Genomic DNA, 14,555 nt, shown 5'->3' on the forward strand with positions numbered 1-14,555 from the left:
TCACAGGTCTGTAACTCTGAGAGTACATATGGAACCAAATGGACCCTCACAGGTCTGTAACTCTGAGAGTACATTTGGAACCAAATGGACCCTCACAGGTCTGTAACTCTGAGAGTACATATGGAACCAAATGGACCCTCACAGGTCTGTAACTCTGAGAGTACATATGGAACCAAATGGACCCTCACAGGTCTGTAACTCTGAGAGTACATATGGAACCAAATGGACCCTCACAGGTCTGTAACTCTGAGAGTACATGTGGAACCAAATGGACCCTCACAGGTCTGTAACTCTGAGAGTACATATGGAACCAAATGGACCCTCACAGGTCTGTAACTTTGAGAGTACATATGGAACCAAATGGACCCTCACAGGTCTGTAACTCTGAGAGTACATATGGAACCAAATGGACCCTCACAGGTCTGTAACTCTGAGAGTGTACATATGGAACCAAATGGACCCTCACAGGTCTGTAACTTTGAGAGTACATATGGAACCAAATGGACCCTCACAGGTCTGTAACTCTGAGAGTACATATGGAACCAAATGGACCCTCACAGGTCTGTAACTCTGAGAGTACACATGGAACCAAATGGACCCTCACAGGTCTGTAACTCTGAGAGTACATATGGAACCAAATGGACCCTCACAGGTCTGTAACTCTGAGAGTACATATGGAACCAAATGGACCCTCACAGGTCTGTAACTCTGAGAGTACACATGGAACCAAATGGACCCTCACAGGTCTGTAACTCTGAGAGTACATATGGAACCAAATGGACCCTCACAGGTCTGTAACTCTGAGAGTAAATTTGGAACCAAATGGACCCTTACAGGTCTGTAACTCTGAGAGTACATGTGGAACCAAATGGACCCTCACAGGTCTGTAACTCTGAGAGTACATATGGAACCAAATGGACCCTCACAGGTCTGTAACTCTGAGAGTACATGTGGAACCAAATGGACCCTTACAGGTCTGTAACTCTGAGAGTACACATGGAACCAAATGGACCCTCACAGGTCTGTAACTCTGAGAGTACATATGGAACCAAATGGACCCTCACAGGTCTGTAACTCTGAGAGTACATATGGAACCAAATGGACCCTCACAGGTCTGTAACTCTGAGAGTACATGTGGAACCAAATGGACCCTCACAGGTCTGTAACTCTGAGAGTACACATGGAACCAAATGGACCCTCACAGGTCTGTAACTCTGAGAGTACATGTGGAACCAAATGGACCCTTACAGGTCTGTAACTCTGAGAGTACACATGGAACCAAATGGACCCTCACAGGTCTGTAACTCTGAGAGTGTAGACATGGAACCAAATGGACCCTCACAGGTCTGTAACTCTGAGAGTACATGTGGAACCAAATGGACCCTCACAGGTCTGTAACTCTGAGAGTACATGTGGAACCAAATGGACCCTCACAGGTCTGTAACTCTGAGAGTGTAGACATGGAACCAAATGGACCCTCACAGGTCTGTAACTCTGAGAGTACACATGGAACCAAATGGACCCTCACAGGTCTGTAACTCTGAGAGTACATGTGGAACCAAATGGACCCTCACAGATCTGTAACTCTGAGAGTACATATGGAACCAAATGGACCCTCACAGATCTGTAACTCTGAGAGTGTACATATGGAACTAAATGACCTCACAGGTCCATTTGGTTTGACAACCACTGCTAGAGATGAACAGACTCTAAATGTGTTTCCATCACAAGATCTCTCTCACATGTAATAGTTCTCTGACCGACACCATGTCCACACTAGACCTACAGATTAATTATTTAGAGTCTGGATTCTCACATTAATTTAGACTGAACTAACCACATAGCCGTGTGTGTGTGTGTGTGTGTGTGTGTGTGTGTGTGTGTGTGTGTGTGTGTGTGTGTGTGTGTGTGTGTGTGTGTGTGTGTGTGTGTGTGCGTGTGCGCGTGCGCGCGCATGCGCGTGAACCATAAACACTAATAATAATAAAACAGTTACATTCCACACTGATTTTCACGATTTATTTCTAAAATAGCAGACCTACAAGCTCATAGCGCGACACTCGGTAGCGCGCTATGAGCTTGTAGATCTGCTATTTTTAAATAGCTAAAGTATAAAATAATGCTTGGTAAAAACACCAAAAGGGGTTCCCGTCCAGAATGGGTGAAGGATTACATTATAAAAAGCATGCAGCCAGAAGACAGAGTCCAGTAAATACAATAATAAACATGTCAGACCAAGTCAGACCAGGATAAAGTCCAACAGGTGAATAAAAGCAGATTAAACATCAACAGAACCTCTCTGGACTGAAGGGATTTCTGCTCAATAAAGTCCATCTGGGACTTTATTGATCTATTGACTTTATTAGATCTGACAGCATTCTGAATCCACTACAAGCATTAGTTTAGATCTGGGACTCTGACAGGATTCTGAATCCACTACAAGCATTAGTTTAGATCTGGGACTCTGACAGGATTCTGAATCCACTACAAGCATTAGTTTGGCACGAAAAAAAACCCTCCTTGGGCTAAAAACAGCCATAGCTGTCATCATAAATCGAAATGTGATGAGGTCATCACATTTTGGGCACATTTGGTCTGGAATTAATTCAGAATCATGAACCCCCCCTAGTTTGACACATGCTACTGAAAGCAGAGTTAAATTTAGAAATGTTTTTCTTAGGTTGTTAATGGTACCCCAGCTTTCAGCTGCTGTTTTTGATTGATTGATTGATTGATTGATTGATTGATTGATTGATTGATTGATTGAAATATTTATAGTAGTTTGCAGAATTACAGTACATTTCAAGCACAACTCAATACAAAGACTGTTAACTGCGAGTGGACGACCCAATAAAGCATTACACTTGTTTACAAGTGGGTCCACCTTGTTCACTTCATCAAAACATTTAGAGACGTACAAATAGACACTTCTATTATAGCCAAGCAAAGTGCTATAGCTAAACCATTAGAGCAGCCCTGTAGCTTAATCAGCCCTATAGCTAAACCATTAGAGCAGCCCTATAGCTAAACCATTAGAGCAGCCCTATAGCTAATCCACTATGAGGTCATTCAGAGCAACATTGATTGAGATGCAGGTTTAAATCACCAAGCAACACTCTGTCAATGATGACAGAGGTTTAAATCACCAACAACACTCTGTCAACGATGACAAAGTGTTTAAATCACCAAGCAACACTCTGTCAATGATGACAGAGGTTAAACTGGTTTAAAACAGGTTTAAATCACCAAGCAACACTCTGTCAATGATGACAGAGGTTAAACTGGTTTAAAACAGGTTTAAATCACCAAGCAACACTCTGTCAATGATGACAGAGGTTAAACTGAAAAGGTCACTAGAATCAGACAAATAGGAGCTGCTGTAACCAGGATACAATACAATTACTATAAATAAGGGGTTGGTGCTCCCCCCTTTGGTTATAGAGGGTATATGCACCTGATATCATCATCATGCCTGGAAGATATGCCCCTTCTGAGTGGACAATACTTTCTGGCCTTGACCCAAGAGGCCAATAGCAAGAGGTGCCAACTGTGCTTTACTTCCCTGTATCTGAGTGAAGTGGGCGGACAGCCAGACACATTATTAGGAGACAGGGAGCAGGTTGGAGTCTATTCATTTCCAATGGGAGAGTGAACGTGAACACAGCTTATGATCCATTCCTTAACTCCAACTCCGAGCAAACCATGCCTATACGTTAGGAGACCATTTGTAGCATTTTGTAGTCCATTGCGCCTCTATGTGGCTCCAATGAAGTTCGTATATCTTCCTATATTAACAATCTTTGCCATGATAGCACATACATCACAACAGAAAAGTCCTATCTGATTGACAGCCTACATCCAAACAGAAAAGTCCTATCTGATTGACAGCCTACATCCAAACAGAAAAGTCCTATCTGATTGACAGCCCATACATCCACACATAAAAGTCCTATCTGATTGACAGCCCATACATCCAAACAGAAAAGTCCTATCTGATTGACAGCCCATACATCCAAACAGAAAAGTCCTATCTGATTGACAGCCCATACATCACAACAGAAAAGTCCTATCTGATTGACAGCCCATACATCACAACAGAAAAGTCCTATCTGATTGACAGCCCATACATCCAAACAGAAAAGTCCTATCTGATTGACAGCCCATACATCCAAACAGAAAAGTCCTATCTGATTGACTGCCCTTACATCCAAACAGAAAAGTCCTATCTGATTGACTGCCCTTACATCCACACAGAAAAGTCCTATCTGATTGACAGCCCATACATCCACACAGAAAAGTCCTATCTGATTGACAGCCCATACATCCACACAGAAAGGTCCTATCTGATTGACAGCCCATACATCCAAACAGAAAGGTCTGCCACTCCCTTTATGCATGTTCATACCCTGATATTAATTTAAAACAGCTACACTGAGCTACATCACTGCATGGCTTCAGGCCTGAAAAAGCATCTGTCAGAAAACGACTAACTACTAAATGGAGATTATAATTATAAGGTATTAAATCCCATTTCAGATTTTACGGGGGCCAGTTTCGAATTGCAGCCGTCCGTATAAGGTGCCCTTTGAGAGCGGTTTTGAAGGAGTCAAGGGATTTGCATGTCTTAATGACTGTTGGTAGGGCGTTCCACATTTTGGTGGCATATAAGGAGCGAAATTAATTTAGTCCCTTGTGCCGAAGTGGAGCTGCTTCATATTGCTTACAAAACAACCTCAGAAATAATACAGGAATATGAATGCTTATGCATAACGACCTCAGACAATAATAATGTATTAAATATTAATATTGCGAGTCATAACTTTCCCTCCTCCCCCCACGGCTGCCGTGGCCGCTGCTGGAAAATGCACTCACTGTCCCTCAAAAACATGAACTAAAATAAAATAAAATAATCCTATAGCTGTCGTTTGTTACAGTATTGAAAACAAACAGTATTCTAAATTAAAAAGAAGACAATACTGCATTTGTGTGAGAGTAATAATAATAATACAAACGTTTTTTTCGGTCATTTTGTCTAGAAAATTATTTTAGTGAAAAATCGTTTGGTGAACCTAATATCGTGATTTGAATCGTATGGTGAGTTACATGCCTACTGTTAATATATCACGTGGCCCACCTTTAAAACACTTACAGTATGTAAGTCCATATAAATAATCATATTTGTGTACTGTTGTTGTTCAAAGATGTTCTCATAGTCAGAATGCTTACCTGCCAACAAGGTGAGTCGTTGAAGTCACAAGTCCTCACTGAACTTCAGACCTCCAGACACTTCCTGTACATCTAGAGTCATAAACTGTGTAATCGTTAACTTCACTGTAGGCCAGTGGGTTCACAATGTGGGGTCGGGGGACCCACAGGGGTCCTTGAGGGAGTTCCAGGGAGTCCCCTGCAGCTAAATGATATATAGTTTGGAAACAAATGTCTCTGTAACTCTGAGAGTGTACAAATGGAACCAAATGGACATTTGTTGTACACTCTCAGAGTTAAAGTTAACATTGATTTTACAATATAAATTGGGGGTCCCAGAGATACAAATGCCATTAAATGGGGGTCCGTATATAGGCTTATTCAAGTCAAACTGGGGGTCCTTAAAAACTAAACGGGTTGAGAATCACTGCTAGAGCCGTACAAAATCTCCTCTTATGCACGGGGGGTCCCTATAGCTGCTGTATCATTTCAAACGGGGGTCCGCGGGGTGATAAATGTCAATGTGGGGGTCCTTGACATGAAGTTTGAGAACCACTGCTGTTAGGCTAGCCTGTCCTTTTAATAATAGTAATCATTTCCTCTCCCTTGGGGTTGAAAGGTGGATTTTCGGGGTCTGTTTTAAAAGATTATGAGTTGTCCGGACATCTCACCCCGAAAGTCCGGACAACGTTCCCTCCTATATATATATATATATATATATATATATATATGTATATATTAACTGTATATGTACCATCACACCTGTATTTTACTGTATATTAACTGTATATGCTGCTAAACTTGAGGTTTATGGGCAAATCTAGTGCCCATAATAATTGCCCGTTACCTCCTCTTTTCACGCAGTATTCAGCTTATAGTGTAGATTTTCGTTTTACACAAACAATAAATTCACATTGACAATGAATGGAGAATTTACCTCATAGCCCTTACCCGTTACCCGATATTTGCCCCCCACCCTTGTGGCCGTGGGGGGTACTGCACCCGGGTGCGTTTGTAATTGACTAATACATTAATTAATAATCATTCATGTGTCAAATCGGAAAAAGGGCTTCGTTACGCCCTCCATATTCATATGGTCAATGCCTGTGTGAAAAGTGGGAGTGATTGGTGCAGGCAGTAAGGAGTTACGGCAGTCACAGTGACACACAGACAGACACACGGACACACACACAGACACTCAGACATTGTTAGAATTATAGTATGATGATGATGATGATGATGATGATGTACGATGATGTAAGAGTGCCCCTCGCTTCACACAGGTGTGATTTATTTTATCAGGCTATGTACGGCTTTTCTGTTATCGGATTGTTATTACACAAGACCACAATAATAATAATAATATTAAACTTTATTTGTAGGCATATATAGCACTTTTCAAAAGCAATACTTTACAACGTTCTTCACAACACACAAACCACAACAAAACGGTGTGTGTGTGTGTGTGTGTGTGTGTGTGTGTGGGTGGGTGGGGGGGGGGGGGAACAAGCAAAACACGAGGAAAACAAACAAAAACAAACAATATCAATCCTTTTAGCTCCATTGTATAATTGTACCACTGTACTATTTGCACTGTTAATAAAGTAATCAATCAATCGATCAATCGATCAATCAATCGATCGATCAATCAATCAATCAATCAATCAATCAATCAATCAATGCATGTATGTACAGCATAGGGTCGTTTCCAATTCGTTTCCAAGAGACGAAGTGAATGTGCACACACACACACACACACGCGCGCGCGTGATGTCACTTCCTGTGCATCCAGCCCTGGTGTGTCAGTTCATTCTCTTTAGTGTTTGCCCTGTCTACGCGCACTGCTGCCTTAGCTCCTTTTATACAGTCAACACACACACAATACGTACAGTACAGCACCTTTATGGAGGCATATTAATAAACACACACACTGAGGGACGGAGGATTGAAGCACGAGGTGAGGATATTAGAGATTCTTATTGTTTTAATGTTGTGTCGAAGCTTCCTTCCTTCCTCTCTGTAGTGGAGGAGGAGGAGGCTGTGTGGCTAACACTGAAACATATACATTCATTCTTCCTCATTTCATTTGAGCAAGAGAACGTTGGTTCTGTTTGAAGATACTTTGCAACACATACTGTGTCGTGTTGCACTGATACGACTGGAGTGGGTGTGTGTTGTGTGTGTGTGTGTGTGTGTGTGTGTGTGTGTGTGTGAGAGAGAGAGAGACAGACCTGACATTAAAGTTCCATTCCTGACTGTTAGCATGATGCTATGCTATTAGCCGTTAGCCTAGCTAGGACGAAGAGGCCATTGATTGATTGATTGATTGAAGTATTTATTTACAGTTTGGGAGAATCTCAGTACATGAGGTCTTTACGGCTCTAAGCAGTGATTCTCAACCCGTTTAATGTCGCGTCAAGGACCCCCAGTTTGACATGCATTTAGGCTACGGACCCCCCATTTAATGACAATACTATCTCTGCATGGGACCCCCAGTTTAATTATATTGTAAAATCAATGTTAATTTAACTCTGAGAGTGTACAAATGGAACCAAATGGACCCGTTAGGGTCCGTTTGGTTCCATGTGTACACTCTCAGAGTCTTGGTACCACAGCACCTCAAAGGCCCTTAAAACAAGGCTCCAGACCTCCCAAAACAAACTGGTCAGGCTCCTACTTGGCCTCACCCCCCGAACCCATCTCACCCCTGCCCACTTTGACAGGCTGGGATGGCTTAGGGTCGACGACAGAGTACAGCATCTTGCAATGGGTCTGGTCCACAAGATTCGATACACCACCAAGATACCCATGTACCTGTCTAAATACTTCCTTAGTGTAAACGAAGTCCACACCCACAACACCAGAGGGAGTACAACAAACCATGTACAACCCAGATTCGGCACAAACAAGGGACTAAATTCTTTTCGCTCCTATGCCACCAAAATGTGGAACGCCCTACCAACAGTCATTAAGACATGTGAATCCCTTGACTCCTTCAAAACCGCTCTCAAAGGGCACCTACGGATGGCTGCAATTCGAAACTGGCCTCTGTAAAATCTGAATCCCCCCCCCACCCCATTTTCCCTCACTGTATATTGTATCTTTTCCCTTTTTTGCTTCCCATATGATGAATTTAGCTACATAGAAATGTCTATTTGTATGTCTCTAAATGTTTGTATGTCTTTAAATGTTTTGATGAATTGAACAATGTGGACCCTGTTGTAAACAAGTGTAATGCTTAATTGGGTCGTCCACTCACAGTTGACAGTCTTTGTATTGAGTTTGTGCTTAAAATGTACTGTAAATTCTACAAACTGTTAATAAATATTTCAATCAATCAATCAAGACCCATAACAAGGGTCCATTTGGTTCCTATAACTTCCTTCATTGATGATTGATTGATTGGAGTATTTATTAACAGTTTGCAGAATTACAGTACATTTCAAGCACAACTCGATACAACTCAACGGAGTGGACGACACCATAAAGCATTACACTTGTTTACAACAGGGTCCACCATGTTCAATTCATCATGGATAGTACCAAGGTATGGTCAGTGACGTCATAGCCATGCGTCGTCTGTCTGTCTTTCTTCTGATGACACGGAGGCTTCTGATTTGTTGAGGAAGGAGGACCATTCATTGGTCAATTTCTTTTGTTGAATATATCATTATACCACAATGAATAATTATAATAAAAATCACACCTGTGTGAAGTGAGGGGCACTAATATATTAAAGTCTAACTCATTAGGTGATGTAAAACAAACGGTGCCAACACAAACATTAAACGCCATTAACAATAAAGAGAATACGACGTAGATGACACATTATGACGTACATTTTCCCTTTTTCAATGGCGTTTACAAAACAAACATTGAACTAAAGACAAACATTTAACCTGTGTATAGGAGGGGCTTAACCTGGCTCCAGCCCCTAAATCTAATCTAGCCACATTAAAAAAAATATGTTCAGGCGATTTAGGGTCTGGTGACGCTCCCGAAGGAGGTCTCAGACTCGGTTGGAAATCCAACCGACGAATCAGCGTCGTTTCAACTCGATGACGTCAAACAACAGTGCCGTCCAGACACAAACAAACATGGCTGCCCCCACTGCAGTAACTCACGGCCGTATCAATCTGGCTATTAAATCGACGTATGATAAATAGTTTCTTTGAAGACACGAGAGGTTTTATAAACATCATCCGACATTTTACCGCTTTTGTTTACATACTAGTAGCGCTCGTTGGCTGCGTTTGTTTGGTTAGAAAACGGGTTAGCCATAGCCACATGATTGACACAATGCCATCTGCTTTCCTACTATTCTGATTGGTTGGTATGAACCAATCACCGAAGACTCCCTCTTTGGCAACGCCCATCCCAGAAACGGTTGTAGTAGGGAGGGCGTTCAGACTGAATAATGGAGTGAAACGAAATGAAAATTCAGGCTGAGTGTCAGGCTAGGAGGGGCTAGCACCCCTCAAAAATAACAAGAGCAATCAAATTTAGACACAATGGCAGGTAAAACAATGGGATGTTTGTTTTTGTCATATCTTTATACGCTTCCTGGCTGTGATGTCTCAGGGCTATCCTATCCTGTGCAATCGTGTTTCCGTGGCTGCCTTGCAAAGCTGCAGCTATAGAGCACCGAAGTCCTGACGCAACTCGATCATCCCTTCGATTCCCCTGGTTCGCGGAAGTAATTTCTCTATGGAGAATAACATGGGGTGATCTTAATATCGTCTACTATAAGCGTTGTGGTCCAAAAATAGTGAAGTGGCCGGGATGACATGTTTATTTTTCAAACACAGTTCTTATGAGGCGATCTAAAATCCCCCGATGGGGATTACAATGCAAATAAAAAGTACATGAACCTGTGGATTTGTGCCCTCTACCGATATTGACGTCAGACTTCGGTGCTCTATTCTCTCTGTGTGTGAGTGGACTGTGTGTGTGTGCAAACATAGTCTTTTTATCTAAATGATAAGCTTGTAAGTACAAATGAACAATAATTAATTATTGTTGTGAGTGACATGCTGACAGTCCTGTGTATGGTTGCCATGGTGTTGTCATTGCTTGTGATCCTCTGTGATGGAGAGAAGTTTGAACGTTAGCATTATTAGCTACTATGCTAACTCCAGCTGATCAATGTTTGTTATTGGTGCTTGTCCTAATTAATCCATTTAGACCCGACGACAGATTCTACAAAATGTCTTCTTTTTTGTCATGACAGTTTTCAGAAAAACCTATGTTTCTATGTCAGAGGTTCTCTCAAAGGACCTCCAGAATGATCTGTATTTGGCCGTGGACCCCATCTGAAAATATGTAGTTTCAGGGACCCCCCCGCCCCAGATAAGAAGCAAAGATATGAGTTAAAAATGTTCGCTTGGAAAGAATATATATTCAGAGATTTGCACCATTTTTGCAAAGACCTTTCTAAAATAGCACATCTACAAGCTCGTAGCTATTCTGAGCATGTAGATCGGCTATTTTTGAACAGATAAAGTTATAAATAATGGTTAAAGTGGTTAAAAGCTATATGGTGACACAGACTATTAAACCGTTTCACTGCATTTGAAGAAGGTGCGGGTGTTTCTTCTCCTGCATACTTTAGCTATTGCAAAATAACAGATATCTGCTTTTCTTTTAATCGTGACAATTGTGCAAATCTTTGGTGATGTTTATTCTTTCACAGCAAACGTTTATACGTCGTATCTAAGCTTCTGGGGAGTACGCTGGGGAGGCAGCGGTGGCCGAACGGTTTGCGGAGCGGTCTTGATATCGGAAGGTCGCTATAGTTCATATCCCCGGAACTGGCACGTTAAAATGACCACCGCTGAAGTGCCCTTGGACAAGGCATTGAACCCCTACCATGAAATGTTCTATGAGCAGGGCCTGGCTGTAAACAAGTTCTTGAGCTTTAGTCCAGTTACCCTGGGTAAACATGGTACCTTTCCTTTCCTTTCCCAGGAACAACACATTTTCAGATGATGTCCAAATACAGATAATTCTGGTGGAGGTCCTTGATGTGAAATAGAAACCACGCTGACATAGAAACATTGAGAGAACTGTCATGATGACTTGGAAGACATTTTGTGGAACGGGTTGACTGGATTAGATCAATTGTAAATGCATTCAATTGGATTATCGGGATCCATAATAACAGCCGGTTGAGTCGAGGTTGGAACAGCGATCGATAGCTTTAACCTGTCAGTGTCCAGACTGTCTGTCCACCCACTGGCTTTCATCATGTTTATCCCATTTCGGACGGTTTTATGCATAATGTTATACTTGTCTTTAGCTATTGACAAATAGCAGATCTACAAGCTCGTGGCGCGGCACCGAGTGCCGCGCCACGAGCTTGTACGTCTGCTATTTTTTGGAAAAATCGTGATGCAAATGTGGCTCAAATCATTGAATGTATATTCTTTCAGAGCGAACGTTTTTAACTCAAATATTTGCTTCTGACAATAGCAGACCTACAAGCTCATATGAGCTATGAGCTTGTAGATCTGCTTGTAGATCTGCTATTTTTCAATAGCTAAATTATAACATAATGTTTAAAACACCGGTTTTGGTGTTTTTGGAGCGGACAACACAATGACCTGCCAGACTAGTTTCAGAACAATGCCCTGTGGGAGTCTTCCCTCAAAAGTACAAACAATTTTAGTTTCAACATTTCAACACAAACTTTGACCTCCCAGGCCCTGGGCTGGAAATAGATAGGGACGCACCGAAAGGGAAACCGAATATCCGAATATATGATTAACCCATTTTGACCTGAGATCAGATTCTACAAATGTTCTTCTACATCCTTCTACATTTTTTTTTCTGAAAAAGCCATGTTTCTATGTCAGTCGTTCTTCAATTTTCCAAAAATAGCAGACCTACAAGCTCGTAGCGCGCCACTCGGTGGCGCGCTATGAGCTTGTAGATCTGCTATTTTTCAATAGCTAAAGCATAACGTAATGCTAACACCAAAAGGGGTTACTGCCTAAAATGGGTTCATATTATATATCTTTTTTCCTAACATTGCTGTCATGGCCGTACCTATAGCTCTAAATGCGTTGCATTTAGAGCTATGTTACTCTCAGTCTCAACTTCCGCCGCTCGCATGAATGCAGACCAGCCTCTCGTCTTTACTCTTTAGCGTGAATAAAAATAACGTTTTTGCTACTCACCAAAACAAAGGCGGGTTGTGTCATTAGAAAGCCTACTTTCCTTAGTGGACGCACTCTGAGCACAGAGGATCATTATGTTGCATTCAGTGGATAACTAGGGTTGTTTTACATACAGTAAGCATGCAGCACAGGATGACTGTTTCATACTATGGATAACTACAGTTGTTTTACATACAGTAAGCACGCAGCGCAGAGGATGACTGTTTCATACTGTGGATAACTACAGTTGTTTTACATACAGTAAGCATGCAGCACAGGATGACTGTTTCATACTGTGGATAACTAGGGTTGTTTTACATACAGTAAGCACGCAGCGCAGAGGATGACTGTGTTTCATACTATGGATAACTACAGTTGTTTTACATACAGTAAGCACGCAGCGCAGAGGATGACTGTGTTTCATACTGTGGATAACTACAGTTGTTTTACATACAGTAAGCACGCAGCGCAGAGGATGACTGTGTTTCATACTGTGGATGATTTAAAAAAAATAGCAGACCTACAAGCTCGTAGCGTGCCACTCGGTGGCACGCTATGAGCCTGTAGATCTGCTATTTTTCAATAGCTAAAGTATAACATAATGCTTAGTTAAAACACCAAAAGGGGTTCCCGTCCAGAATGAGTTAAAGATCTATAACCGTTGAGTGTAAAATGAAATAATTTAATTTTACGCTCTCAGAGTTAAATTATTGTTAAACATTTGAATTATTTCTTTTACAAGCAGTTCACAATTTTATAATGTAGAATAATTGTTATTTTGATCTCTTATTATCTCTTATATTGTCCAACGACAACAAAATATTCTAGTTTATAATTGGTCTACAGTTTTGGGTCTGAGAGGCTAAATGTCATCAAACGGTGGTTCCGTGGCTCAAATGGGTCTGAGAGGCTAAATGTCATCAAATGGTGGTTCCGTGGCTCAAATGGGTCTGAGAGGCTAAATGTCATCAGATGGTGGTTCCGTGTCTCAGATGGGTCTGAGAGGCTAAATGTCATCAGATGGTGGTTCCGTGGCTCAGATGGGTCTGAGAGGCTAAATGTCATCAAATGGTGGTTCCGTGGCTCAATTGGGTCTGAGAGGCTAAATGTCATCAAATGGTGGTTCCGTGGCTCAGATGGGTCTGAGAGGCTAAATGTCATCAAATGGTGGTTCCGTGGCTCAAATGGGTCTGAGAGGCTAAATGTCATCAAACGGTGGTTCCGTGGCTCAAATTCTGAATAAATAATGGACCTTGATACGATAAAGGCTGAAAACCACTGGTCTAGTTCTAAATCCATTGTGCGTTCTCTCTCTCTTTCAGGCAGAGCTTTGCAGTCACATCTCTACAACCATCCAGCCAGTTCCTGAAGCTCTGGGTCGGTCCGTTGACCCGGTCCGTTGACCCGCCCGCTCGCCGCCGCACTGCAAAGCTCTCCCCCCTGAACCACCACGCCCCCTTCGTCTGACCCCGCCCCCAACGGTACGGTAACGCCTGTCACTCACGACTGTTACGTTATCGCCTAATCACAATTATTTGCAATCATGGCAATATAGTTCTTGCATAATCGTCAATCGTTTTCCCATGTCAAAAGTAGCAGAAATGGCTGATCAAACAAGCTTTCAACACATGTTGTAAGAACCTTTTCCCCTACTTTGTACATTTATTTGGAAAGGAAAAAATATTAAATGTGTCCGTGTCACGTCTGCCCTGTTCCATTTGTGTTTTTAAAAGGATCCCTGGCTAATAAGACAAATATGCCTTAAAACATTATACATTATACTACCCTCTAGTATCTACAACTAAAATAAAATAATAAAAACACCTTCAATATTTTCTTTCTTTCTTTCATAAATAAATAGTCTTTCACTCAATAGGAACTGCTCCTGTCGCAAGTTGATGTCATATGCCCCTTATGGTCTAGCCCTATGGAATGCATAGGGCAAATACAAAGCAAACCCAATACAATAATTGTATAATAAACGCAATACTTCCTAAGGTTAATATGAGCATAAAAGCAATATTGTAAATGCTTCTTATTAGCACGTGCATTCTATAGGGATGGACCACACATTGGCATATGACATCATCATTGTGGTTAAGGCTCTGGAATAGCCTATACCAGAGGAACTGAGGCTACCCCAGTCTCTAACACATGGAATAGTCTACCAGAGGAACTGAGGCTAACCCAGTC

General features: G+C 41.7%; 1 protein-coding gene across 3 annotated transcripts in view; it reads left to right on the forward strand.

Moving 5' to 3' along the window:
* The first annotated feature begins 7,032 nt into the window (after positions 1-7,032).
* Positions 7,033-14,555, forward strand: part of stau1 (staufen double-stranded RNA binding protein 1) — a 37,732-nt gene continuing 30,209 nt past the window's right edge. For all 3 annotated transcript variants that reach the window (XM_083789166.1, XM_083789167.1, XM_083789168.1), the window contains exons 1-2: positions 7,033-7,162; positions 13,685-13,843. The gene's annotated coding sequence lies outside the window, so the exon portion shown is untranslated. The remainder of the gene's footprint in view (positions 7,163-13,684; positions 13,844-14,555) is intronic.

Source organism: Protomyctophum parallelum (assembly GCF_964188405.1).
Source record: "Protomyctophum parallelum genome assembly, chromosome: 18".
Lineage (NCBI taxonomy): Eukaryota > Metazoa > Chordata > Actinopteri > Myctophiformes > Myctophidae > Protomyctophum > Protomyctophum parallelum.